This window comes from Fukomys damarensis, unplaced genomic scaffold, assembly GCF_012274545.1.
Source record: "Fukomys damarensis isolate Sample0158 unplaced genomic scaffold, DMR_v1.0_HiC HiC_scaffold_1, whole genome shotgun sequence".
Taxonomy (NCBI): domain Eukaryota; kingdom Metazoa; phylum Chordata; class Mammalia; order Rodentia; family Bathyergidae; genus Fukomys; species Fukomys damarensis.
In genome coordinates, this window is record NW_022900913.1 from 20,149,911 (window position 1) to 20,176,291 (window position 26,381).

The 26,381-nt window shown below is 32.9% G+C and overlaps 1 long non-coding RNA gene across 1 annotated transcript in view; it reads right to left on the reverse strand.

Annotated features, from left to right (window-relative positions):
* Positions 1 to 12,946: 12,946 nt before the first annotated feature.
* The window catches only part of LOC104862079, a 29,632-nt gene continuing 16,197 nt past the window's right edge, over positions 12,947 to 26,381 (reverse strand). The window contains exons 2-4 of the long non-coding RNA XR_780178.1: positions 23,148 to 23,357; positions 13,582 to 13,663; positions 12,947 to 13,039 (exon numbers count right to left, since the gene is read on the reverse strand). This is a non-coding gene — a long non-coding RNA (uncharacterized LOC104862079). The remainder of the gene's footprint in view (positions 13,040 to 13,581; positions 13,664 to 23,147; positions 23,358 to 26,381) is intronic.

A 26,381-nucleotide genomic window follows, 5' to 3' on the forward strand; every position in this document is an offset into this window, starting at 1 on the left:
TATATACATACAACTATAAACTTATTCATGCACATATGAAAAGATTATCAAAGTTCCAAAATGTTAGGTAAATTTTGTACTCAAAAATCAATATGACTGGGCCAGGGATTTGTCTCAGTGGTTCTGCCACCTGCCTTGCAAGTGCAGGGACACAAGTTAGATCCCCAACCAAAAGAAAGAAAAAAAAAAAAAAAGGACATGACTAATCTAAGACTATTAAATTTAGATATTTTAAATATGTATTGAATTTGTTTATTCATTTAAAAGAATATGTTTTTTCTTACAACTACCTACGGAAAATCATATAAATTTTCCATGTATTGCAAAAGACCAATGAGGCCAATATAGTAAATTTGCTAATTAGAAACAAACGTGGGATGATGTCATGCTCTTATTGTACTTCTCCTACCTTTTTTCATTTTACACTCTTATTCAAATTGAAATTTCTCATTACATATGAAATTCTACTCAAACTAGTTACTTACCTTGATTTCTAACAATGTTTCCATAACTTCTTTCAGTTTATTTTCTTTATTGGCACGGGTGATAGTACACGATATTCCCACTCCCCTTGCTGAGCCGGTACCTGCACGCTGCACATCTTAACTCCTGTTCTCGTCCTCTTTGTCGTCACTCGGCTCTCCTCCCTCTCTCCTGATCTCACTCCCTTTATAGAAAGGTCTCTCTGTTTGCCTTCAGTTAGCTGTCTTTTCTGAGACTGTTTCTTTGCACCTTGGGTTTTTCACTTAAGGAAAACTATGCAATATTTAAACTGTGTAACATTTTGGCCTCATGGGCTATTCGTGTACTCAAAAATTATTCATTTGTCTTTCTTTACATCAGTTTAGTACTTCATTGTGTGTAAATAACACATTTTCATCCATTCTTGTGTTTAAGGATACAGAAGCCAATTCCAGGACTTAGCTATTGTGAATTGTGCTACTGATGTTCATTTCTGTTTAGCAATTTCTTTAAACACTGTGAAAAATTTGATAATGATGTATTACACAACTCAAAGTATAAAAAAATTTTGTGAAGAAAATTGCCTTTTCCCTAAGCATATACGTTTAAGGAATTATAGAATTTGGAAAATTAAAATATTCGTAACACCAAAGAAGAACAAATAGACCGATTTACAAATTTGTGTGGATGTTTTTTAGAAATCATATTCATGTAAATATAACGTACTCATGTTCTCAGTAAAGCATTGATAACCAGGGATCATGAAAATTGACCGCTTCTTCAGATTATCTTTTTAAAAAATATAAGAACATCTGAAAGCTTAACTGTTATTAATGATTTTTGTTAGTCCGAGCATATGCGTATGTACTACAACTAAAATCAAGAATAAATCTCACTCTAATTATTGAAAGACAAGGAGAATTGGTCTGTTTACTGGAAAATATTTCATGTTTAATATAAAAATAATGCCAACAATCTGGTTTCTTGTTCCTTTGAGAATCTAGATTTCCCTTTTCTATATTAAACTAAATTGCTTCATAAATATAAAATGACAATGAACAATCCTTTCAAAAGGGCAGTCAAAGGAGACTCCGTGATTTGAATATTTAGTATCAAAATTCAATCTAGGAAATCACATCCCACCAAGATTTTGTTTAGTTTTTTTCCAAATTAAAATAGTATAACCAACCAGAATAGTATTATACATTAAATATAAACTATTTTAATTACTATATTCACAAATATTTTCTAATGTTCATACTATTAAAGTAATCTCCATCTGTGCAAGCATTTTCTATCTTCACTTTTACTTTATTTATCTATCCTTTACAAATATAGTAAACATTTGACTGAATACAGCAACATTGTTACTAATAACAGTAATACAAAATGTATTAGGAAAATTAAAGCTTAGCTATTCTTCATTATCAAATCTTATTGAAAGTATTTTAGTACATTAAAAAGAAATGACATACTTTTACCTACTGTAGCACTCTATAATGTTTTAAGTGTGTTAGTACTTTCTATTATGTCAGTGACCTTCTAAGTTTACATTATTAAAAATGATAAGCATAAGGGAAACAAATTATTCTAGCTCATATAGCAAATTTATACGTGCATCTGAGCGTCTGTCCATACCATAGTTCAATGCAGTGTGCTGTGTGGTTCTGTACACAAGAGGCAATAGCACTCAAAAAAGTTATTTTTTTAATCTGCACTAATATCCAAAGTGAATATTATCTCCTATCTCCAAGGTAATTTTATCTGTTGCTACTTTTTGCGCAATACTGTACAAAGAATAATTATGGAGTTTGAGGTTGTAGTTCCATGTTAGATCGATTGGCTACCATTGCTAAAGCTCAGTGTTTGACCTCAGAAAAACACTAAAAATACATACTTGTGTGTGTGTAGATATTTTTCATTGCCATGTTATAATAAAAGACACATTTCGCAAAATGTTTTTTCCTCAATTAAGAAAAATAATGCAATTTAGTCATACATATTTTGATTATTTATGGTTGCTTTTTATGTAATAAAGGTCATCTATAGTATGTATTGCTATATTTTCCATTTTTAGTAATAAATAAAGTTTTAATATAATCTACAGTGTTTAAGTTCAACAGCATCGTGAAGTCAAATAAACTTGGTAGATTGCACATATCAATTTCCCAACTTTTATTTTTATATACTATATTCAATTCTAAATGAGTTTCAAAAATGATCATATAATTATATTAATATTTATATATTTACATTTTGTTTACATGCAAATTACAAGTAAATTTTTTCTAGAAATCGTAAGATGCTTTGTTAAGCATCACATAAATATTTTAATTTAAACTTGATTATAATTTTACCTTTAAACCCCAAGCCATTTTCACAATTCTAATTATATTTTCTTTGTCTTCAAAGATTTATATGATCATTATACTTCTTGTAAAATATTTCATTACACAATACTCCATGTATTTTTATTTTAAATATAATTATTTCTGTGTTTTTATGTCTTTTATGGTTAAACACACATGCATACACATAGATACCTGTGTTTTCTCCATTTAGTTCATTCTTAAAAAATTATCAGTTTCTCTGTATGACATTATCCTACCATAAAGCAGTTTTCCAAGGGGAAAGAAATGTTGCCAAGAAGAAAATTAGGAAAAATGAATAAGTGCCTGGAGAATTTGATACAAAAGGGCAGTCAAAGGAGACTCCGTGATTTGAATATTTAGTATCAAAATTCAATCTAGGAAATCACATCCCACCAAGATTTTGTTTAGTTTTTTTCCAAATTAAAATAGTATAACCAACCAGAATAGTATTATACATTAAATATAAACTATTTTAATTACTATATTCACAAATATTTTCTAATGTTCATACTATTAAAGTAATCTCCATCTGTGCAAGCATTTTCTATCTTCACTTTTACTTTATTTATCTATCCTTTACAAATATAGTAAACATTTGACTGAATACAGCAACATTGTTACTAATAACAGTAATACAAAATGTATTAGGAAAATTAAAGCTTAGCTATTCTTCATTATCAAATCTTATTGAAAGTATTTTAGTACATTAAAAAGAAATGACATACTTTTACCTACTGTAGCACTCTATAATGTTTTAAGTGTGTTAGTACTTTCTATTATGTCAGTGACCTTCTAAGTTTACATTATTAAAAATGATAAGCATAAGGGAAACAAATTATTCTAGCTCATATAGCAAATTTATACGTGCATCTGAGCGTCTGTCCATACCATAGTTCAATGCAGTGTGCTGTGTGGTTCTGTACACAAGAGGCAATAGCACTCAAAAAAGTTATTTTTTTAATCTGCACTAATATCCAAAGTGAATATTATCTCCTATCTCCAAGGTAATTTTATCTGTTGCTACTTTTTGCGCAATACTGTACAAAGAATAATTATGGAGTTTGAGGTTGTAGTTCCATGTTAGATCGATTGGCTACCATTGCTAAAGCTCAGTGTTTGACCTCAGAAAAACACTAAAAATACATACTTGTGTGTGTGTAGATATTTTTCATTGCCATGTTATAATAAAAGACACATTTCGCAAAATGTTTTTTCCTCAATTAAGAAAAATAATGCAATTTAGTCATACATATTTTGATTATTTATGGTTGCTTTTTATGTAATAAAGGTCATCTATAGTATGTATTGCTATATTTTCCATTTTTAGTAATAAATAAAGTTTTAATATAATCTACAGTGTTTAAGTTCAACAGCATCGTGAAGTCAAATAAACTTGGTAGATTGCACATATCAATTTCCCAACTTTTATTTTTATATACTATATTCAATTCTAAATGAGTTTCAAAAATGATCATATAATTATATTAATATTTATATATTTACATTTTGTTTACATGCAAATTACAAGTAAATTTTTTCTAGAAATCGTAAGATGCTTTGTTAAGCATCACATAAATATTTTAATTTAAACTTGATTATAATTTTACCTTTAAACCCCAAGCCATTTTCACAATTCTAATTATATTTTCTTTGTCTTCAAAGATTTATATGATCATTATACTTCTTGTAAAATATTTCATTACACAATACTCCATGTATTTTTATTTTAAATATAATTATTTCTGTGTTTTTATGTCTTTTATGGTTAAACACACATGCATACACATAGATACCTGTGTTTTCTCCATTTAGTTCATTCTTAAAAAATTATCAGTTTCTCTGTATGACATTATCCTACCATAAAGCAGTTTTCCAAGGGGAAAGAAATGTTGCCAAGAAGAAAATTAGGAAAAATGAATAAGTGCCTGGAGAATTTGATACATACAGGCAGTGTTGCAGGTAATTCTGTATTGAATATTAAAGAAAAGACTGGTGAACAGTATCAAATATTGAAGAATAAATGTTTATAGTGTATATGGAAATATACTACTACCAGTACAATAAAAAGGGTAAAATTCTCTAATAATAAAACAATAGTGAAACATAAAACAAGAGGTACTTAAAGCATTTCCAAGGACTCTTGACTCAAATAAAAGCAAATGGAATCTACTTCATTTCCTCTCAAAGCCACTTTCCACCAACCAACATTCTGAAGAATCAAATCTGAGGCGTTCAGCCTCTACTAAATGTTTTAATACTACGATTTTTATTTCTTCCTAGCCCTTTTTCTCCCAATTTATCGGGTGACTTCTATTTACTTATTAATATTTTATTCCTCAATCATAGGCTTATTTCCTTCCTGAGATTCTATTCCGTGAATCACAGAGGAACCCCAGAACTTTGGAATATTCATGCCAGGACATATACCTGAATGTGTGGTGGGCAAGAAACTTGCTATCAACATGCATCCCTGAGCATGCAACCAAGAGCAGCATGCATCCCAGAGCACCAAAGGGTGGCTCTGCCATTCAACGAAGGTCCTGTTATAACTTTCCCTGCCTTGTAGTGGTCACATGATAATCATGACCCTCCCTACACAAAACCCTTCCAAGCAGGAAGTCTAGTGTATTCAAGGAAGTGAAGTGAAGCATAGAGTATAGCTCATCCTGGGCTGAGAAAGAGATGCCTTTCGTTTCCCACCAGTAGAAAAACCACTGAGGAGCACAGGAACAACACCGTTTTTCACATCACACTTCTCTTACAAAATATTAATTCAGTGATAAAATTAATACACATTCACTGTAGCTTTCTTTTGGGTGTTTGAGACTTAATTCAGGACCCTTTACTCCTGTTACTGCTCCTTTGTTCCTTTTGGAATGGAAATGGCTACCCATTGCTTGCCGCACCACTGCTGTGAAAGCACACATCCGCTTTTATCTTACGGGTTTACAGTTACAGGGGAATTCGCCTCAGGATGAAATTTGCCTTGAGTCTCACCCATGTGAGATTTCTATGATGTTCACAAGAGACACTTTTGACTTAAGTAAAAGAAGAAAAATTTAAAACTTGGAGCTACTGGGTTAGAATGAATGTGTTTTGTATGTGAGAAGGACATGAAGGAGAGGGATGAGGCAGAATACTATGGTTTTAATGATGGATTCCTCTTCAAAATTCATGTTGGACTGTCATCAATGCAAAGGTATTAGGAGTGGAGCCTTTAGCAGGCGATTGAGGCATGAAAGCTCTTCTCTCATTAATAAGACTAGATAGCTTTATAAAAGGTCTTGATAGGGAGTTTGTTCTATCCCTTATTCCATGTGAGAACACAGTGTGTCTCCCCCCATGCCGGATGCATCGAGGAAACATCTTAAAGCAGAAAGAGCAACCAGACAGCTCTTGGGCCTAAAACTTTCCAGCTGCAGAACTATGAAAACATATATTTCTGATTTTTTGTAATATTTCCAGTCTCCTCTATTTTATTATAGCAGAAAAATACACTCAAGAGCATTGGTAATAATAATAAATTCGGATTTTAAGAAAAATTTATCATTTGTACTAAATTGCCTGTATTATTTCGTATTAAAATTAAAAACTTTAATTATCCAAGCTACAGTTTTTCAGAATTGTCCATTTAATGCCACTAAGCATTTAAAATTTTGCACGTTTTATTCTTCTAGAAAATGTACTTTAGTTTTGCAGAAAATGCATACAAAAGTTTTCTGTAAAACCTGTTTTTCAAAAGATAAAATTATTTTAAATATGTTGCCCTTATGTATTAGCTATAGCAAACATTTGGATATATTTTTGGACTTTGTAAATGCTGGCTATGTCACGTATAAACTAGGCAAGTTTGGCTGAAATTTTCTAGCTTTCGCAGGTGCAAGTTCATTTAATAGTTACATCTGACAGTGAATATATTGAACCCTAGAGCCATGGACTTCAAATTAAAGAACAGCTGCTTGGGAATGTTTTCTTGCATGAACAAGGATCAAGATATAGGCACAGTAGAGAATCATGAATAGAGGGAAATACCTTTTTAAATTAAGTTTATTTCCAGAAAATTATGTGCTTTCGGAGGTTAAATTTTGTATTATAGCATTTGTATTTTGGTGGTTTTATCTACAAAGGAATTATAGTTATTTCTTCAAAATGACTCTTCATAATCACCCATCTGTCTTTATTATCCACTCTAGTGTTTTCTAACTTAATGTGACTTTTCTCCTTAAATAAGTGAATATTAATTTCCATTCCTTTTTATTTAGTTATTATCATCCCATTAGTAGCAATTTCAATTTTCACTTACCAGATACTCTTAGGATCTCCTAGTATATGTATTTATGCATATGTACACACACAAACATATACATTCATGTATGCATATATATAGATAGATAGATACAGTATATGTGTATACATATATATTTATTTATACAGTGATAAACTGTCAGTGGTTCCACCAAAATTTCTGGATCTTAATGTTCCTGGATTGAGGCAAATTGGTCCAGAAATTTGGAGGAAATGTACATTAAACATTTTTACTCAATTGTTAATATTCACAGTGTCAATATTAATAAATACATAAAAATTCTATGCAAGATATTACTTTACAATAAGCCATATTTATTTATCTATTTCTATGTATTTTCACATTAATAAGTCATGTATATGTATTCGTATGATAGCTGAAATAAATTGAAGTTTTTATCTTTTCTCTCCATATCATGCTGGCCCTTAATAAATCATGAAAAGAAAAATATCAGCTTGAGGTTGTAAAACTTTGTCATTTTAGATGTACAGAAAATCATAATGGGATGCTATAAATATAATTTCCTACTTAGTAATCATTATTTTGATTTGAAAAAATGTTATGCTCTTTTTCTCCCAACTCTGTACAATGTAATTTTTCTATCATGAGATGTTGGAAGTATAATCAAATTTTAATCAGATAGTCAAGTAAAATTACAATCACTTCAGCTTATGAGAAAGATATAATTTAAGGACCCATTATGAGTGATCCTACATCACTACTTCCAAAATCATTTTTAAATGTTAGCATTTGTAATAACAAAATAGTTGGATATAACTGGTCAAATTCGTTATACACATTTAAAAATTACTTGATAATTAATTTAATTTTGTTTTGCTTGATGAAATAATTTAGTAGGTATAAAGATAATATTTTGTATATAAATATTCATGTAATTTTAGATACTTTCTACAATGCAATAATTACACAAGAAATAATATAAAGACTTGAATTATAGTTATCACAATTATTGGGATTTGCAGGGTCGGATAACACACAAACAGAAAAAGTGAGGATGCGAATCAAGGTCATTTCTTTAGTAAAAATGGCATGGATGCTTAAGGCAAAATTATGATTGCAAAAGTCTCACAATGAATTAAAAAGACTTCTCTTGTCATTGCAAAGATAGAAAATCATAGGTTGTAGCAGAATTTATCCTTAAGTTTGTCTAATGTCCAAAAGACAAACCCAGGGCATAGCTGTATTCAGGTAGACAGATTCCAAAAGAGGAGCGGTAGAAAGGAATAGTCTGCTCAGTTACTTCTTCAAAATTGCTTAACTGGATAAAATGTTGCCACTTGCTTAACAAGAAGGAAGGAAAGAAGTTGCAAATGATTGACGGGATATTATTCATATGGAGGTCTCTTACTATGAGAATTTGAGACTTTAGGAATAGGGAATAAGTATTATTCAAATCTCTCATCTATCTCTTGTATATAAACACATGTACACACATATACATTGAAAGATTAAGACTGAAAAACTCTTAATAACATTTAAAAGAAATAATTTTTCTAAAAGTAGTAAAAGATTGCATGCTCATTAATTACAAAAAATTAAATAATAAAAGAAAAAGACAATTTACAAAATGTAGTGAGGAAGTGAAAAACAATTACTAGATATTAAATATAGAACAATTTATATCCTAATCATTCTACCTATTATACCTATTATTGTAAAATGTTTATGGAAATGACAATTATAAATTGGTATAATGATTGACATGTTACAAAATGCAGCATTGCATAAAATTTTAGTGTCACTCTATCAAGTAATTTCTCTCTTTGTAATTCATCCTTTGAAATATTTTGTTTGCCAAAGTGTACAATGCGGTTATTGAATGCTTGATAATTTCAAGATATATAACTAGCCAAATATTAACTGAAAAAGATAATGATTAACTTATCACATTACTGCAAAATATAAAACTTTATGCAGCAGTTAAAGTCAAACTTAAAATGCTTTAAAGTGTGTCTATGATAGTAGAATATTACTCTACTTATGCATTTGCATAACCCCAAAATTGACAAATAGGAATTGAAAAAGATAAGGAGCTTCAGAGAGAAACAAAACATTTTCCTATCCATATAGAGTAATGAGTAAAATGAGAAACAGCAACTTAAAATCTCTTAAGGGTCATTATAAAGAGGCAGACATAAAAGGCTATTGCAAGTTGAAGGATGTTTTTTAAAGGAGAATTCTGTAACAGTGGTTTATAACATCTAAACTCTAACCGAGTCAAGAGCATCAAAACTGTTTTGTTCCTTAATAAATTAGAGTCATTCATAGGAAAATGGATGCATACTGATAAGTGAAATAAGTAAGTCACACATATGTAAATACCATATAGTTTCTATCATGTGAAAAACTAAAAGTGTAAATAAGAGCCAAATGTTATAATTGACAATGTGAAATAGGAAGGAAAGAGCTACAAGTGTAGGGGAGGTGGGAAGGGTGGGGGAAAGAAAATAAGGGAAAAGAAAAGCTATGAGAAAAAAAACAGAAAAAAAAAGCATTTGTAAATATGGGAGGAAGGGGTGACAGGAGGCCATGGAAAAGGGAAAAAATGAGAACCAAGACCTGCCATGTAAAGGTACAAGATCACAATGATGAATGTAACTATACCGTATGCCTAAAATGTACCAGATTACCTAAAAATAAACTCAATGGGGAAATAAAAAACCTGTTTTATTCTTTACAGATGCAAATTATTTTACCCCACTCTGAACATAGAAATCAGAATGTCTTGAGTGTGATTCATCCATTTATGATTTAAGGAGTCTTCTCAGTGATTGCAATGTTGGTCAAACTGAGCAGACTGCAGCAGCTGCAGTTTCAAATGATGGACCAGTTGTCAGGAAATGATAAGAAAGTTGGGAAAGAGAGAAATCTGAAATGAATGCGTCCTCATAATTGTTGTGAACATGCCTCAGAATTTCCAGATGGAATGCAGGTACCTTGAAAGGAGATAGAAGGGATTTGTCCCATGAAATCATGCAAACTATTTAGGAAAAAAAATCTAGGAATTATCAGGCAACATTGTTTGGCTAACTTCCTTTGACCAGTAGAGTTGCAGGGGAGAGAATATGGTAGGTCTTAGATTGATGTGTCTACCAAAAACCTCATGAGTTCAGAGGTGGGACTCTTGGAAGGTGATTAGATATGGATCATGGGGGCGAGAAACTCATCAATAGATTCATTCACTATGGAATGCAGTAGTTGAGTGTGCTGTTAGGAAACTGTTCATTGCAGGTGATTTCTAAATCCCTCTCTGGCTCTTCCCTTCACACTCTGCTTCCTGACCACCATTGTGTGCGTAGTTTTCCTTCATAAGGCTCTTTTGCCCTCAGTGCTGGCTGACCATGAGGTGACTAATGTCTCTGAAAATGTAAGCCAAAATAATCACTTCATCCTTTAGGGTGCAGGTGTCAGGTATTATGACTCAGAAATAGGAATGTGAGTAAAAGAGAGACAGAGGGATGAAAAGTACTTTACTCAGTGGTGCCACGCCTGCTTCCCAAGCTCAAGGTCCTGAGTTCAATCCCTGGTACAAAACAAACAAACAAATGAACAAAGAAACAAAAAACTTTACTCAGTCACAGAACACAAAACCTAAAACCTAGCTAGCCTTTCTGTTTTTTGTGTTGGTTTCAATCTCTGTTAGGTTCACTCCCATTTGCAAAAAATGGTATCACTTTCTCTAGCTTTTAATTCTTAAAATATGTCAAATCTACATCACTTTCTTAATCATTTCTGATTCACGGTCCTGATGATACGTGCTTAATTCTCCAGTAACCACTGATGCAGGGGACTGAAGTTCCGCAATTCTCATCCAAGCTGCCTGCCCATCCCTGTACTGCATGTGGTTCATCATGTCATTTTACAGTCACATGTTCTAGGAACCATGATTTCCATGAGAATTGAAATGGGCCAACATGTTACAGATGGCTTCGTTATAAGAATTGAACACAAACAGACTTGCTCCTTTTTTGAATTTTTGAGGTAAACTACCAAGTGGAGCAAAATAGGCTGAATCGTAATTCTTCCTTGGCACAAAGAGTTGACTGAGTTTAGTCTTAAAGGCTTAAGCAGTGATTTGGAAGCAGTCTGACTCAGCAGCTCTGATAAGCTTCCCTAGGTGTCCGGGCAGGACTCGGAATTATTGCGCAGAACTGGAGTAAGATAAAGACTGAATGGTGTCCATTCAGATTAGTGACAAAAAAACATTGTTGACCTTGGCAACAAAAGCTACCGTAGATTGGGAGGAAGGGAGCCAGATGGCTGTGCATTGGGAAGTGTGAATGGGAAATGAGGGAGCAGCGACAAGTGAAGAAAATACACTTTTCATGATTTTTTTTTAAAAAGCAAACAATGAAAATAGCAGCTTCCTAAACTTAGAAATAAACACGGTAGCTGTCATTATCTCTACTCTGTTGAATTACAAGTGACTAGATTTAGTTCATATTTTTCATATATTCTAAATTATTCACATAGAATATGTACCATTTTATAGCCTGTAAAAACTTTTTTCAAAAAGTTTCAAAAATAAGTATTTAGACTTAAGCCCTAAAATGCTATACGGCAAAGATGAATCCAATTCATAATTCAATTTCTGGCACACTTCCAAATAACATGAACATCTCGATCTTCTACCAGAAACAGAGTTGTGTGCATGGCCCTGAGGCTGCAAAGGAGACCCTGTAAATTCTCAGAAGAGTTCAGGTTATACCCTAGAGCTGTTATGGCAAATTGTACATCTAATTGACAGCTTTTCTGCTAAAAACATCAATAATCTTTCATTGTGGGCTCCAGGTCCTGAGCAAGACTCTGAGGGCTCATTTCAGTAAGTTATAGCTTTGCAGGTCACCTCTGCTGCGATTTATATAATAATCTTATAGTGCGGAGGAGAAGGTGGAAGGTGTTTGGGGACGTGTTCTTACTCTCTGAAAACATGGGTTAAAGCTCTGCCTAAAAACAAAAACACATCAAAACAAAGCAAACCAAAAAAGCTAAAAAGCTTTTTTGATATTTCCCTTGCTCTTGTCTAAAACTTATTGAGAGAATAGCCTATAAAGCCACTGTTTCATTTTTTTCTCATTGAGTTTATTGGTACATTGTAGGTATACAGTACAGTTACATTCATCATTGGGATCTTCTACTTTTACATGACAGGTCATGGTTCTCATTTTTCCCCATACCTTGCCCTCCCTTCACCCCCTCCTCCTTTCCCTGTTTACAAAAACTTTATTTCCAATATTTCATTTTCCCATATTTTTCTTTTCCCTTATTTCCACTGTCTAATATTTAACAAAAATTATAGCACTTAAAAATAAAACATATGTAAGGCAAATTACTGATATGATGATATCTCTATTCATTTTAAAATCGTTTTCTTTGTTGGAAGTAAATTTTTTGAAGATTTTTTTTTTCAGAGATTTACTCACAGTTGTGTCCCTTTACTGAGAAGTTCTGGACTTAGCATCTAAAATAGTACCCACCCTCTACATGTGATTATTTCAATTTTACTTAACTAATGTCAGATAAAAAGGAAAATTAATTTAGTCACCCTACTCATCTTTCCAGTGCTCAAAAGCCAGGTGATTTGAATGGTGATCACATTGCTCGATGCATGAGTACATTTCTCCCCTCACAGATTATTTTTGGTATGATGTCAGTATAGATCTGTAACCTCATGGTAGTTAGCATGTGTAAGGGTAGGAATATTCAATATTTGTAATAAAAAATTTAATGCAATATAAACTTTATTTTTTTCCAACAATATCATTTTATTAGTAGATTTCTTCTCATCAATAAGCCATTTCTCACCTTCCTTTGAAGTGAAATACTGGATGACTAAGTCTCTGAACACATTATTGATCAGTGGGTTGGAAGGAATTTTCTGAAAGAGAAAACCAACACATTTGTAGTACAATAAATTGAGGGAACAATTTTCATTTTGGATGACTGAAACAAAGCTCATAGGTAGAAATGGCAAAGTGTAAATATTTTAAAACAACAGGTAGCTAAGATTTTTGTGGGATAAACCTCCCTTTTCAACCCAGGGTGGAAACTTGTGAAAGAAATATATTTTTACCATTTCGCTTGAAGTATTAATAACCCTAAGCCAAGTTGTTGCAAACAGTTTTTGTATGCATAGGTTTCCCTGATGGTAATCATCTTTGAGATATAAAAGTGAAGATCTCCAAAGGTTATTTTCTTTACCCATTCATCTGGTGATAATTCATATACTCTGCTTCCAGGATTTGGTTTTTATGGATAGTGATGCTATAGACATTGTCATGTACACATCATTGTAATATGTTTTTGGCTTTTTGAGAAGATAACCAGAAGGGAAACCGCTAGTGAAATGGAATTTGTAGTTTTACCTCTTGGAGAAATTTCTATACTGATTTCCAAAATGTTGTACTAGTTTACATTTACCTGAACAATGCAGTGAGGTTCCTTTTTCACCAGTGCACAATGGAATATTCCTCTTCTAAAAGGAAGAATAATTTTTAGACATCTGTAGGAAAATAGATACGCCAGGAAAACATGATGTTAAGTGAAATAAATCTGACCCACAAACTTAAAGACCATATGGTATCTCTCATTTGAGTAAAGTGAAATGTAAATAAAGAGCAAAGTCAAAGATAGATAGAAGGAAACAGAAAGATGTTTTGCAAATATGAAGGGCTCTAAGAGACTGAGGACAAGGGCAGAGGGGAAGAAAAGGTTAAATTAAAATTTTTAAGTGGGTTATGTATATGTATCCCACACCCATAATGAATGGAGACATAATTTCTAAATATGAATGCAATAATAATAGTAGTAATAATAATGAAAATGGGGAAGGGATATAGAGATGGGTGGAAGGAGGTCGGTAGGGATGGGAAGGGAACACAAAAGAATCAAGATATGTTATGTACTTTCACCTACTTCCTTTTTCAATGTAAACTTTTAGTACTGAAAATAAGAAAGAGGTGACAAAAGAGCAGCCCAGCTGCTACGTTACACTCCAGTAGCAATGCCCCTGTGACCCATTAACAGAATACAGTGGTGTTCCAGGTCTCCCTCCCCTGGCCCCTGTGAATAAGAGAAAGTAGGCCTCTGTTAGGCTCCTGTGATAAAGGCACACAACACCACCAAACTTGGTAAGTAACTCAGAGGAACCAGTACCTCACATCAGAACTTGGTCTAACTTCAGGGAAAGACAGCTGGAACCTGGACTAGAACCTTGCAGAGTTCAACCCAGCAGGAGCACAGAGTTCTCAATTTGGACCTTGTAGCCAGAAATCAGCCTGAACTTCAGGGAACAGCTGCTGACTTGCTACGATTAATTAGCTTAGAACCAGACACTCCTACCAAGCTCTCTATTGTATCAAGAGAGGCATACCCTGAAGAAGGCCCTCTATTTCTATTTGTATTTTTTAATCTTCAAAGTAATATTTCACTTATCTTTAATCATTTAAAATATTTTTGTCTATCTTTTTCTTTTCTCAATTTTCCCTTTTTTAATCTTCTTTTAATCTTCTTTTCTTTCTCTCTCTCTCTCACTCTTTCCCACCTTGATCCCCACTAATCTCCATTTTTGTTCCTGTTCCTATTCTAATTTGAATTTATTTTCTTTCTTTTCCCTTTCTTCTCTTTTTCCTTCTCTAAATTGCCATTAGTTTTAAAAGAAAGTGATTATATAAAAAAGCAAGCCCCCCCCAAAAGTGATTACAGTCTCTAGCCTCCCTGTTGCTGTTACTTTGTTCTGTTGTTGTGTATATTTTGTTCTGCCCTCTCTGCTTCTCTTCAACAGCTCCCCAGAATTTGCGTGATCTTCCTGTGTCCTCTGACACCACTTCTAACCTTTCTCTATCCTATCTAACTCTCCCTCCCCAACTCCTTCTAAATCCCCATCCTAAAGGATAAAGTTGCTATGTTATTCATTATAAACATATTCTGAGCTAGTCCTCAATTTTTATTTAATTCACACCATTAAAGGTGATAGATTAATAAATAACTATCACTAATTTTCATTTTCTAAGCTGTATTTGATGCTATTGTGTTGCTGATTGCATCACTTGGGCTAAGGTATTGTGATGGATCTAATCAGTTGTCCTCTATGGTATAATGAAATTGAGTTTGCCTCAGAGACACTAGAGACTCAAAATGTAAAGACCAGCTATATCTGGAAGATTGAAGTATTAACCCAGGAATTAAAACAAGGACAGTACCAATGAAAATATAGAAATAAAAAGGCATTTAAATGAGACACAAACACAGACTTTCAACCCACTAAAGGTAAACTCTGGGGGAAATGAGGTGGACAAATCTAACAATCAACCCTCTGGACAACCTGAACCTATAACTTAGGAATTGACAGAACAGAAAAATGAGGTTTAGAAAAATTAAAAGAGAAATAATTTCCCAGATAGCACAGAGATGGTGAGAAAAAAGAAAGACATAACTAGAGGCTCTAGAAGAGAAACAGATTTAAAAAAAAGATGAACTCAGGACCATGATGGAAACCATGAATGCCCAGCATAGGTAAGAAATGGAAACCTTGAATGCTCAACATAACAAAAAAAAATAAAATGGAACCCATGAAACAGATTCAAACAGATATCCAAGAGATTAAAAACTCTATAGAAAGTATTCCTAGCAAGATGGAAGAATGTGAAGGTAAAATTTCACATATAGAAATTAAAATGGCTGTCAGGGAACATGAAAAGAGATATCTCCTAAAAACAATAAAAGACCATAAGAAATCAATCCAGCAACTCTTAGATAATGCAAAGAAGAATAATATAAGACTGATAGGAATCCATGAAGATGCAGGAGAAACTACAAATGACATTAAAAAAAAAAAAACTGTTCATAAAAGAATGTGAAGGTAAAATTTCACATATAGAAATTAAAATGGCTGTCAGGGACCATGAAAAGAGATATCTCCTAAAAACAATAGAAGACCATGAGAAATCAATCCAGCAACTCTTAAATAATGCAAAGAAGAATAATATAAGACTGATAGGAATATGCAGGAGAAAGTACAAATGATATTTAAAAAAAAACTGTTCATAGAATTAATGACAGAAAACTTCCCAAACAAAAGGGAAGAATTTGACATGCAGATAAGTGAGTCATATAGAATTCCACTAGTCATGATCAAAAAAATCTACACATAGACATATAATAATCAAAATCCCAGAAATCCAACAGAAGAACAAAATATTACAAGAAGTTAGAGAAAAGAAACAAATCACATGCAAATGAAAGCCCATCAGAATCACAGCGGACTTTTCAACATAAACATTTAAGTTAAGAAGAGCCTGGAGTGAGGTACTTCAAGGCTTAAAAGAACTACAACCTAGACTAATGTATCCTGCAAAACTCTTTCAAAATTGATGGGGAAATAAGATACTTCCATTACCAAGAACACCTGAGAAATTTCAGGAACACCATATCAGCTCTCCAAACACTTCTAAACAATATCCTGGAGCCAGGTGTGGTGGTGCATGTCTGTAATCCCAGGACTCAGGAGGCTGAGGCAGGAGGATGTCTGTGAGTTCGAGACTAACCCAGGCTATACAGTCAGTTCCAGGGCAGTCTGAACTACATAGTGAGACCCTGTCTCAAAAAACAAAACAAAACAAAAACACCATATCAGCTCTCCAAACACTTCTAAACAATATCCTGGAGCCAGGTGTGGTGGTGCATGTCTGTAATCCCAGGACTCAGGAGGCTGAGGCAGGAGGATGTCTGTGAGTTCGAGACTAACCCAGGCTATACAGTCAGTTCCAGGGCAGTCTGAACTACATAGTGAGACCCTGTCTCAAAAAACAAAACAAAACAAAAACAACAACAACACTTTAAATTAAGAAGAGCCTGGAGTGAGGTACTTCAAGGCCTAAAAGAACTCCAACTTAGACTAATGTATCCTGCAAAACTCTTTCAAAATTGATGGGGAAATAACATACTTCCATTACCAAGAACACCTGAGAAATTTCATGAACACCATATCAGCTCTCCAAACACTTCTAAACAATATCCTGGAGCCAGGCGTGGTGGTGCATGTCTGTAATCCCAGGACTCAGGAGGCTGAGGCAGGAGGATGTCTGTGAGTTTGAGACTAACCCAGGCTATACAGTGAGTTCCAGGGCAGTCTGAACTACATAGTGAGACCCTGTCTCAAAAAACAAAACAAAACAAAAACAACAACAACAACAAAAACAATATTCTGGAAAAAGAAATGTAGACCACAACTCCATAAGGGCCAACAGAGCAAATATACCTGGCAAGGCAAGAAATTAAAGGGAGAGAGGGGAAAAAAAATAAATAAACGAACCAATAACAGGAAAATAACATGACAATGAAAAGCCAATATATAACAGTTATAATCATCAATGTCAGTGGCCTCAATTCACCAATCAAAAGAAACAGGTTGGCACAGAATGGATTAACAAGGAAAATCCAACAATATGCTGTATATAAGAAACCCACTTAATCCACAAAGAAATTCATAGACTGAGAGCAAAATGATGAAAAACAATTCTTCATGGGAGAGGAGCATGGAAGAGCATGGGTAGCTATCTTATTTGCACACAGAATAGATTTCAAACCAAAACTAATTAAGAGACATAAAGAAGACCATTGCATCCTTGTAAAGGAAGCAATGAAAGAGCAAGAAATGGCAATCATAAATATATATGCACTGAATACTAATGCCCCCAACTATATAAAACAAATATTAGTGGATATGAAAAATAAAATAAGCACTAATACAGTTGTAGTTGGGGACCTCAATAAATCACCGACACAAATAAACAGATCATCTAGACAAAAGATCAACAACAAAATAACAGAACTGAAACAAGTCTTAGAACAAATGGACTTAGTAGATATCTACAAAGTGTTCCATCCCAGAAAATCAGAATATGCATTCTTTTTGGCTGCACACAGGTAATTATCCAAAATAAACCACATGATAGTTCATAGAAAAAGCTTAACTACATGCAAAGGAGTTGAAGTTATCCCCTCTGTATTATCAGATCATAGTGCAATTAAACTGGAAATCAATAGCCTAAGAAACTGCAAGAACTTCACAAAAACATGGAAATTAAATAACACTCTTCTGAAAAACCACTGGGTCACAGAGGACATTAAAGAAGAAATCAGACAGTTTCTACAGTTAAATGATAATGCCAATGCAGCATACAGGAATCTATAGGACACAATGAAAGCAGTCCTATGAGGGAAATTCATATCAGTAAATGCCCATACTAGGAAAACAGAGTGAGCTCATAAACAAACTAATGCTTAACCTTAAGCTCCTAGAAAAAGAAGAGTAAGACAAAGCAAAAATTTGCACAAGGGAGGAAATTATAAAGATCACAGCAGAAATTAATGCAATGGAAACTAAGAGAAAAATACAAAAAAAATGAATTGAATAGTTGATTTTTGAAAATAATAAATAAAACTGAAAAACTCTTAGCGAATCTTATCAAAAAAGGGAAAGAAAAGGCTCAAATTCATGTATTTAGGAATGAAAAAGGAGAAGTCACAAGAGATCCACTGGAAATCCAGAGGATCATCAATACCTACTTCAGAAACCTATATTCCAATAAAACAGAAAATACAGAAGAAATGCACAGATTCCTAGACACATATGAACTTCCAAAGATGAATTAAGAAGATATAAAAATCTAAACACCCCAGTTACATTCAGTGAAGTTGAAAATGTAATTAAAACATTACCAACAAAGAAAAGCCCAGGCCCTGATGGCTTCACTACTGAATTCTACTTTTAGAGAAGAACTATTGCCACTCTTTATACTCTTCAATGGAATTGCAAGCCAATTAATACTTACAAATTCATTCCTGGAAGCAGCTATTACTTTGATTCCAAAACCAAGGAAAGACCCAACCAAAAAAGAGAGCTTCAGGCCAATGTGTCTAATGAACATTAGAGGCAAAAATCTTCAATAAGGTAGTGGCAAACAAAATACAGATCATCAAGAGGATCATACACCCTGAAAAAGTTTGATTTATTCCAGTGATGCAAGGATGGCTCAACATATGTAAATCAATAAATGTAATACACTATATCAACAGAATTAAGGAAAAAATCATATGATCATCTCAATTGTTGCAGAAAAAGCATTTGATAAAATTCAAATCATATTCATGATAAAAACCCTGGAGAAAATTGGGATAGATGGTCTTTATCTCAATCTGATAAAGGCTATTTATGAAAAACCAATCAGCAATATCATTCTAAATTGTCAAAAAATAAAAACCTTCACACTAAAATCAGGACCAAGACAAGGATGTCCAATATCACCCCTCCTGTTCAATATTGTTCTAGAAACATTAGCCACAGCAATTTGACAAAAGAAAGAAATTCAAGCAATAAAGATAGGAAAGAAAAAGTTAAACTATCACTATTTGTTGATGATATGATACTCTGCATAGAAGATCCGAAAACCTCTGCCAAAAGACTGCTAGACTTAATTGACAGATTCAGAAGAGTAGCTAGAAACAAAGATACACTTAAAAATCAATAACCTTCTTGTACACAAGTAACAGACTCACTGAGAGTGAAATTAGTGAAATAATTCCTTTCAAAATAATATCCAAAAAATGAAATATCTAGGAAATATCTAAAAAAAATACCTCTACACTGAACATTAGACAGATTCAGAAGAGTAGCTAGAAACAAAGATAACACTCAAAAATCAATAACCTTCTTGTACACAAGTAACAGACTCACTGAGAGTGAAATTAGCGAAATAATTCCTTTCACAATAATATCCAAAAAATGAAATATCTAGGAAATATCTAAAAAAAATACCTCTACACTGAACATTTCAGAACTCTGCAAAAAGAGACTGAAGAGGATATAAGAAAATGGAAAGGCATCCCTCGCTCCTGGGTAGGAAGAATCAACATAGTGAAAATGGCCATACTATCAAAACTTCTATACAGATTCAATGCAACCCCTATTGAAATCTCAACAGCATATTTCACTGAACTTGAGAAAACAATTGAAAAATCATTCCAGACCTATAATAGCAAAAACCATTCTAGACAACAGAGGCAGGGCAGGTGGTGTCACAATTTCCAACTTAAAACTATATTACAAAGCCACTGTGATAAAAACAGCATGATACTGACAAAGAAACAGACCTGAGGATCAATGGAATAGATTATAAGATGAAGAAACAGCACAAGACATACTCAGCTACCTCATCCTTGACAAAGGAGCCAACCATCCACATTGGAGGAAAGATAGTCTCTTCTGTAAATTGGTTTGGAAAAACTGTCTTTCAACTTGCTGAAAGATTAAAACTAGACCCCTATCTTTCACCACACACTAAACTAAAATCTTAGTGGATTAAAGATCTAAATATCAAAACAGAAACACTAAACTTACTGAACAGTAAATTAGGTAGAACTTTTGAAGACACTGGCATGGGAGAAGTCTTTATGAAGAAATCCTCAGCAGCATAAGAACTTGCACAAAGAATAAACAACTGGCATCTTTTTGTATTAAAACATATTTTCAGTGCAAGAGAAATCACCAATAGAGGTAGGAGACAACCTGCAATACTGGAAAACAAATTACCAGCTACTCCTCAGACAAAGGACTACTATCTAGAATATATAATTTACTCAGAAAAATTAGACTCCCAAATACAAAGACCCAATTCAAAAATGGGCCTCTGAAATGAACAGACATGTTCCAGACAAAGTAAAAGCAGCAAATAAGTACATGAAAGAGTGTTCAACGTCACTTGTCTTTTGAAAGATGCAGAGGCATCAATGCTGAGATTCCATCTCATTTCAGAAACAGTGGCTGCTATCAAGAAATCAACCAATTACAAATGCCGGTGAGATTATGGGGAGAAATGAACCCTTCTCCATTGATGGCGGGAGTGCAGACTCATGAAACTACTGTGGAAATCAATATGATGATACCTCAAAGAAATAGGATTGAAGGTTGCATTTGACCCAGCTGTCCCTCTGCTGGGTTTCTTTCCAAAATAATCATAGCACAATGATATATGTTTATCATATAAACATATATATGTTTATATATATATGGCACAGTTTGTAATAGCTTAAATTTGGAAACAACCCAAATTCCCTCAACTGGAAATTGGATAAAGATGGATTTTGTTTTATTGTTTTTTTTTCTATAAAATGGAGTACTACTCAGCCAGAAAGAGTGAGAAACTAGAAACATTTATAGCGAAATTGATGCATGTTGAGGCTATACTCTTAAGTGAAATAAATTGGACAAACTTGAGTTAAATACTAAATAATTTCTTTAGTGTGAATAACTAAAAGTGTAAATACAGTTCAAATGGTATAATTGGAAGTATGAAATAGGAAGAAAGTAGCTAAAGGGGAAGTGGAAAGAGGAGAGGAAAGGAGATAAGGGAAAAGAAAAATGTGAACAATGAAGAAGTGGTAACAAAGACTTTGTAAATAAGGAAGGGTGAAGAGGGTAAAAGGAAAGCGGGGGTATGGAGACGAAACGAGAACTCAAATATATCACCTAAAGTTACAAGATCCCAATGATAAATGTAACTGTTGTTTTCTCTGAATGTACAAATAAACTTATTGAAAAAGAAAACAAAATAAGAACTAATAGAATTAAACAAAACAGAAAGTATTTTGAAATAAATGTTTTTGGGAATAATAGTTCATTATATTCAGAGGTCATGGAAATACAACTTGTTACTGACTCAAATTTAGTGATTTTTTGGTTGTTTCTGTAATATTAGAGTTATTCATGAGAAAATGATAGGTTCTACTTTATAAGCTACTATATCCTTAAAGCACTGTGTAGACAATTGTACTTCTGACTAGTGATGTGTAAGGATAATGTACTTTTCAAATTCCATCATTTTTCCTCATTAGAAGAGTTAGACAGCTTTTGCATGATTTTGTCTTTTTCCCTTTTCAGTTTTTCTGATGTAGTTTGGAAATAGTTTTTTTGGAAATGTAGTTTGGAAACCTTTGATAGAACAACTTTCTGAAAATTGTGAATTTGAAACTCATCTATTACAAAAAAGAGTAAAAGGAAAATCTTTTTCTTCTAACAGATGTAAGTCCGTGACTGCAGAGCACAATGAGTAAAACTAACTTAACTTGGTTAAACAATGGAATGATTTCAACTCACTTATTAAAAATTGCAATTCCAGGGGCCAGGGATTTAGCTCAGCGGTTCAGTGGCCTGCCTTGCAAGCGCAAGGACCCAAGTTCAATCCCCGGTACCAAAAAAACAAAAACGAAACAAAACAAAATTGCAATTCTGTCACTGCAAAAATTTACCCAAATAATCCCACTGTCCCCCAGTCTGAACTCATTCTTTTATGTGTTTTAAAGACTTCCACTGACTGTTCAGGTCCTGATTCAGGCTCTTAGATGACCTCAATATTCCTTGCAGAGCTCAGATATGCACTTAGTTTTAAATAATTACCTTTATTTTAAATTAAGTTCTTTCTCTGACACAACTGAAACAAAACTTCAGTAATTCACTGTTATTGTTAGCTTCCTTTGGTTAGGAGAATCAGAAAGTTGCCTTGGCATCCTGTGTAGAACCAAGAAGGAATGAAAACAGCTAATATGTGACTGAAATAAAGCTACACCTCCTTATTGTAATGTATTCAACATATGCAGATTTATATTTAAACTATTTTTTAAAATTCCCTTACAAATTTATTTTTTGTCAATAAAGATTAAATATTCTATCAATAGTCTTCCTTCTCATTTCCATAGGGTGAAACACATAAATATTTTTCACAAATATTTTTCCCTTCTCAATTAATTTATGAAGAAATTTTAAAAATGCATGGAATTTCACATTAATCAGATTTTCCAATATCAGGGTGCTACAATTTTAATAAGGGTTATGAAAGAAGAAAAATACATGTAAACACTTTTTTTACTTCATAGGGAAATTTGTTGTAACAAATTTAGCGACTGAAAATAACAAAACTTTTCTGTCTTACCTTTCTTGAGGTTAAGGTCTGAGATCAATATACAGACAGTGCCAAGGTCTTTCTTTATATGGGCTGTGGGTGAGAAGATATTGTTTGACAGTTGATCTAGATTCCAGAGGCTGTGCAGGTTTCAGAGTCCTTCCTTGGCTTGTGACTGCATCACTCCAGTGATGGCCTCTGTCTTTACATTGCCTTCTTTAGGTTTCCATATGACACATTCTTGTATAAGAAAACATGTGAGAGCAACTTCAGTCTACCTAGATAATCCATGATAACCTCTAATGAGTTCCCTCAAAGTAATCCCTCACCTTTTACACATGTCTATATTGCATGTTTTTGAGATAAAGTAGTGAATATATATTTAGTACTTGTTTTGTTGTTGTTTTGTTTTGTTTTGTTTTGTTTTTGTGGCAGGGTCTCCCTTTGTAGTTCAGACTGGCCCTCATCTCATTATGTAGCCCAGCCTGGCCTCGAACTTGCAGTGATCCTCCTGCCTCAATCTCTAAAGTGCTGGGATGATAGGCATGTGCCACCACTCTTGGCTAGGAGTAGTTTTTTGAACTATCAAACACAGAATAATATAACTACACAAAGATATGGAGAGATCATCCTAGTAATAATCAGAGAAAGCAAGATGCATTAACATAAAAAAACAGTACTCTCAAGACTAATGTCAAAACTCTCAAAATAAATAATAAAATTAACACAATATCAAAGTCAAGTTTTTAACATTTTTAAAAGCAATAGCAATGAGGAATTTTATAACAAACATGATTATTCTTTCAAAGACCAATCAAAAGTGACATACCTAAACATATACAATAAAATAATTTGCCCAGCAAGCAACTTTAAAGAAAATCTTTAGGCAAAAGTACATCTCATGAAATTGCTGAATGAAAGGAATGAAGGGAGAAAAGGGAAAAATAAACTATGTTCATATATCATAATAACCACTATTGTAAACTGATATGAAAATGGGCTCAAAACTATTTTATTACCATACCTAACATTACTGATAGGATGTTCACACCTTGACAAAGGGTCTTCTGTTGTTTGAATTACTGTACTAGAAAATGCAACTACTTGAGAAGTAGATAAATAACAAATGCAAGATACAGTGAAATAAGTCAAATATTTATGCTATAATCTCAGGTAATGTACAAAGATTTGTAAAGATGTATAATTAGAAAGGAAACAGAGAACAAAAACATAACAAAAGAAAATATCAATGAATTCAAGATCATCACAAAAGGTTAAGAAAAATGAAAACATCTCAAGGATAAAAGAAAATAATTCCTTACTATATTACACATTTCAGTTTAAATCTATTTGTGCCTATCAAGTAAAAATAAGTAAAAACAAACAATTTAATGGTATAAGTCAATATTGTTTACTCTTAGTTTCTCCTGTCCCTACATATTTATCATGTATTCTTGAGTTAACCTAATGCACATAAATTTTTAGTTTAGTTTTTTTTTTCCATGCAGCACTGTGTATCTGTAACTTGTACCAGTAGTTTTAAAGAAGATGTGTCTACTGGATCTTATCTTAGACAAAATGTGTCTAAAAAGCTTACAGACCTGGTCTCAAAACAGTCAGATGTCCCTAATTTACCTGCAATTATATCTTAGATACAGACACATCTTCAAATTTATTACTTGTGGGACTTTGTTATATGGGAAAATAAATAAAATGAAAAAATTACAGTTTATTTAGAAATAGCTTTAGAGAAAAATGTGTGACTGGACCCTAAAATGTACCAATAAACTCAATTAAAGCTGAAAAAAATACAAATTTCTGGGAGTGCAAAAATATTTAGCTTGTTATCTTTCTGTTTCCCAATAAGAAACAGACTAAGAAAATATCTCTGATTCCAGGCGGTGCGTATACCTTATGATCTGTCCTCTTTAAAGTTTGTCAAATAGAATGGTTAAACTGAAAGAGCATCTTAGAAACTGATCCTAATAGTGAAGGGTAAAACCAGTGTGCCTCTCAGAAAAGTTAAATGATACCTGGTATAGAAACATTTTCTTGGGGTTGAGGATTTAGCTCAGTGTTTCTGGCCCTGACCCGAGTTTGATCCCCGGTACAAAAAAAAAAATCAAAATCTTAACCCTAATTTGGAGAGACCTGAACACATATATCCACTGACCATAGAGATTGACTTCACCACTACGCATAATGATTGCCCCTGTCCTACAGTCTTTTTCTTTTCAAATGGAAGGCTGCTCGCAGTTCAACTCTTCCCATTTTATCACTGAATGCTGAGTGTGTAGGGACAGATAAAAGTTTCATTTTATGTCACAATTGCTTGAAACAAAATGATGCCATTCCGGCAGATTTCCTTATTGGATAAGAATTTTGTTGTTTGGGGACAGAGAAAAGTACATTTGCCAAGGGGAGATGCATAAATCCTTATGGCTATAGAATGAGCTACCATAGCTCACTATCACAGCTATCAAATAAGAGACAAAGTTGACCAAAAATAAATGGGGGATAAATAATTTCTTTCATTTTGCAGAAAAATATAAAGTGCCAGAAGAAGCACTGTAAAGCATACTACAGAGGATTTCTAAATATTTATTTTTACAAACTAATTACTAATACAAGAATTATTACTAGAAATTAAAATGTTTGAAATGATAAATTATAAAAGAAATTTTATAGACAAGTATAAAAATGTTGTTAGTTTTCTGTGTCAGCATAGCATCAAAATATAAAATGTGAAAATAATGGTACCGTATATAGAAAAATATATCAATTATTATTATGGAAAAGTCTAACAGGTTTCCAAGTTATTTATAAGAAATATAATATCCATATCTTCTATACATAATCATGTAGAAGAGTGATAAACACAATTAATAGAGTTCAATTAATTAAAATACACTGGTGATCCAATAATTGAGAAATACATATGATTTTTCATCTGCACCTGGATATTTACCCAGAGTGGAATTTGCTAAATGATGAAACAAAATCACGTAAATTTCCAGATATTCAAGTAAAACCAACTATATTCTCTACCACAGGCAAGATAAGGTAAAAATTAATAACAAAAAATAGTTTAAATTTACCCAAATACCAAGGAAGCAGTGTACACTATAAACACTCAAAGGAAAAAATATTTGAATATTTGAAAATATTTTTATTAAATTAAAGCAACATAGACACAGTTCAAAAATACAACATAACATTATTTTATGAATATAACAATGACATTCTTAAAGGAAACTGTATATC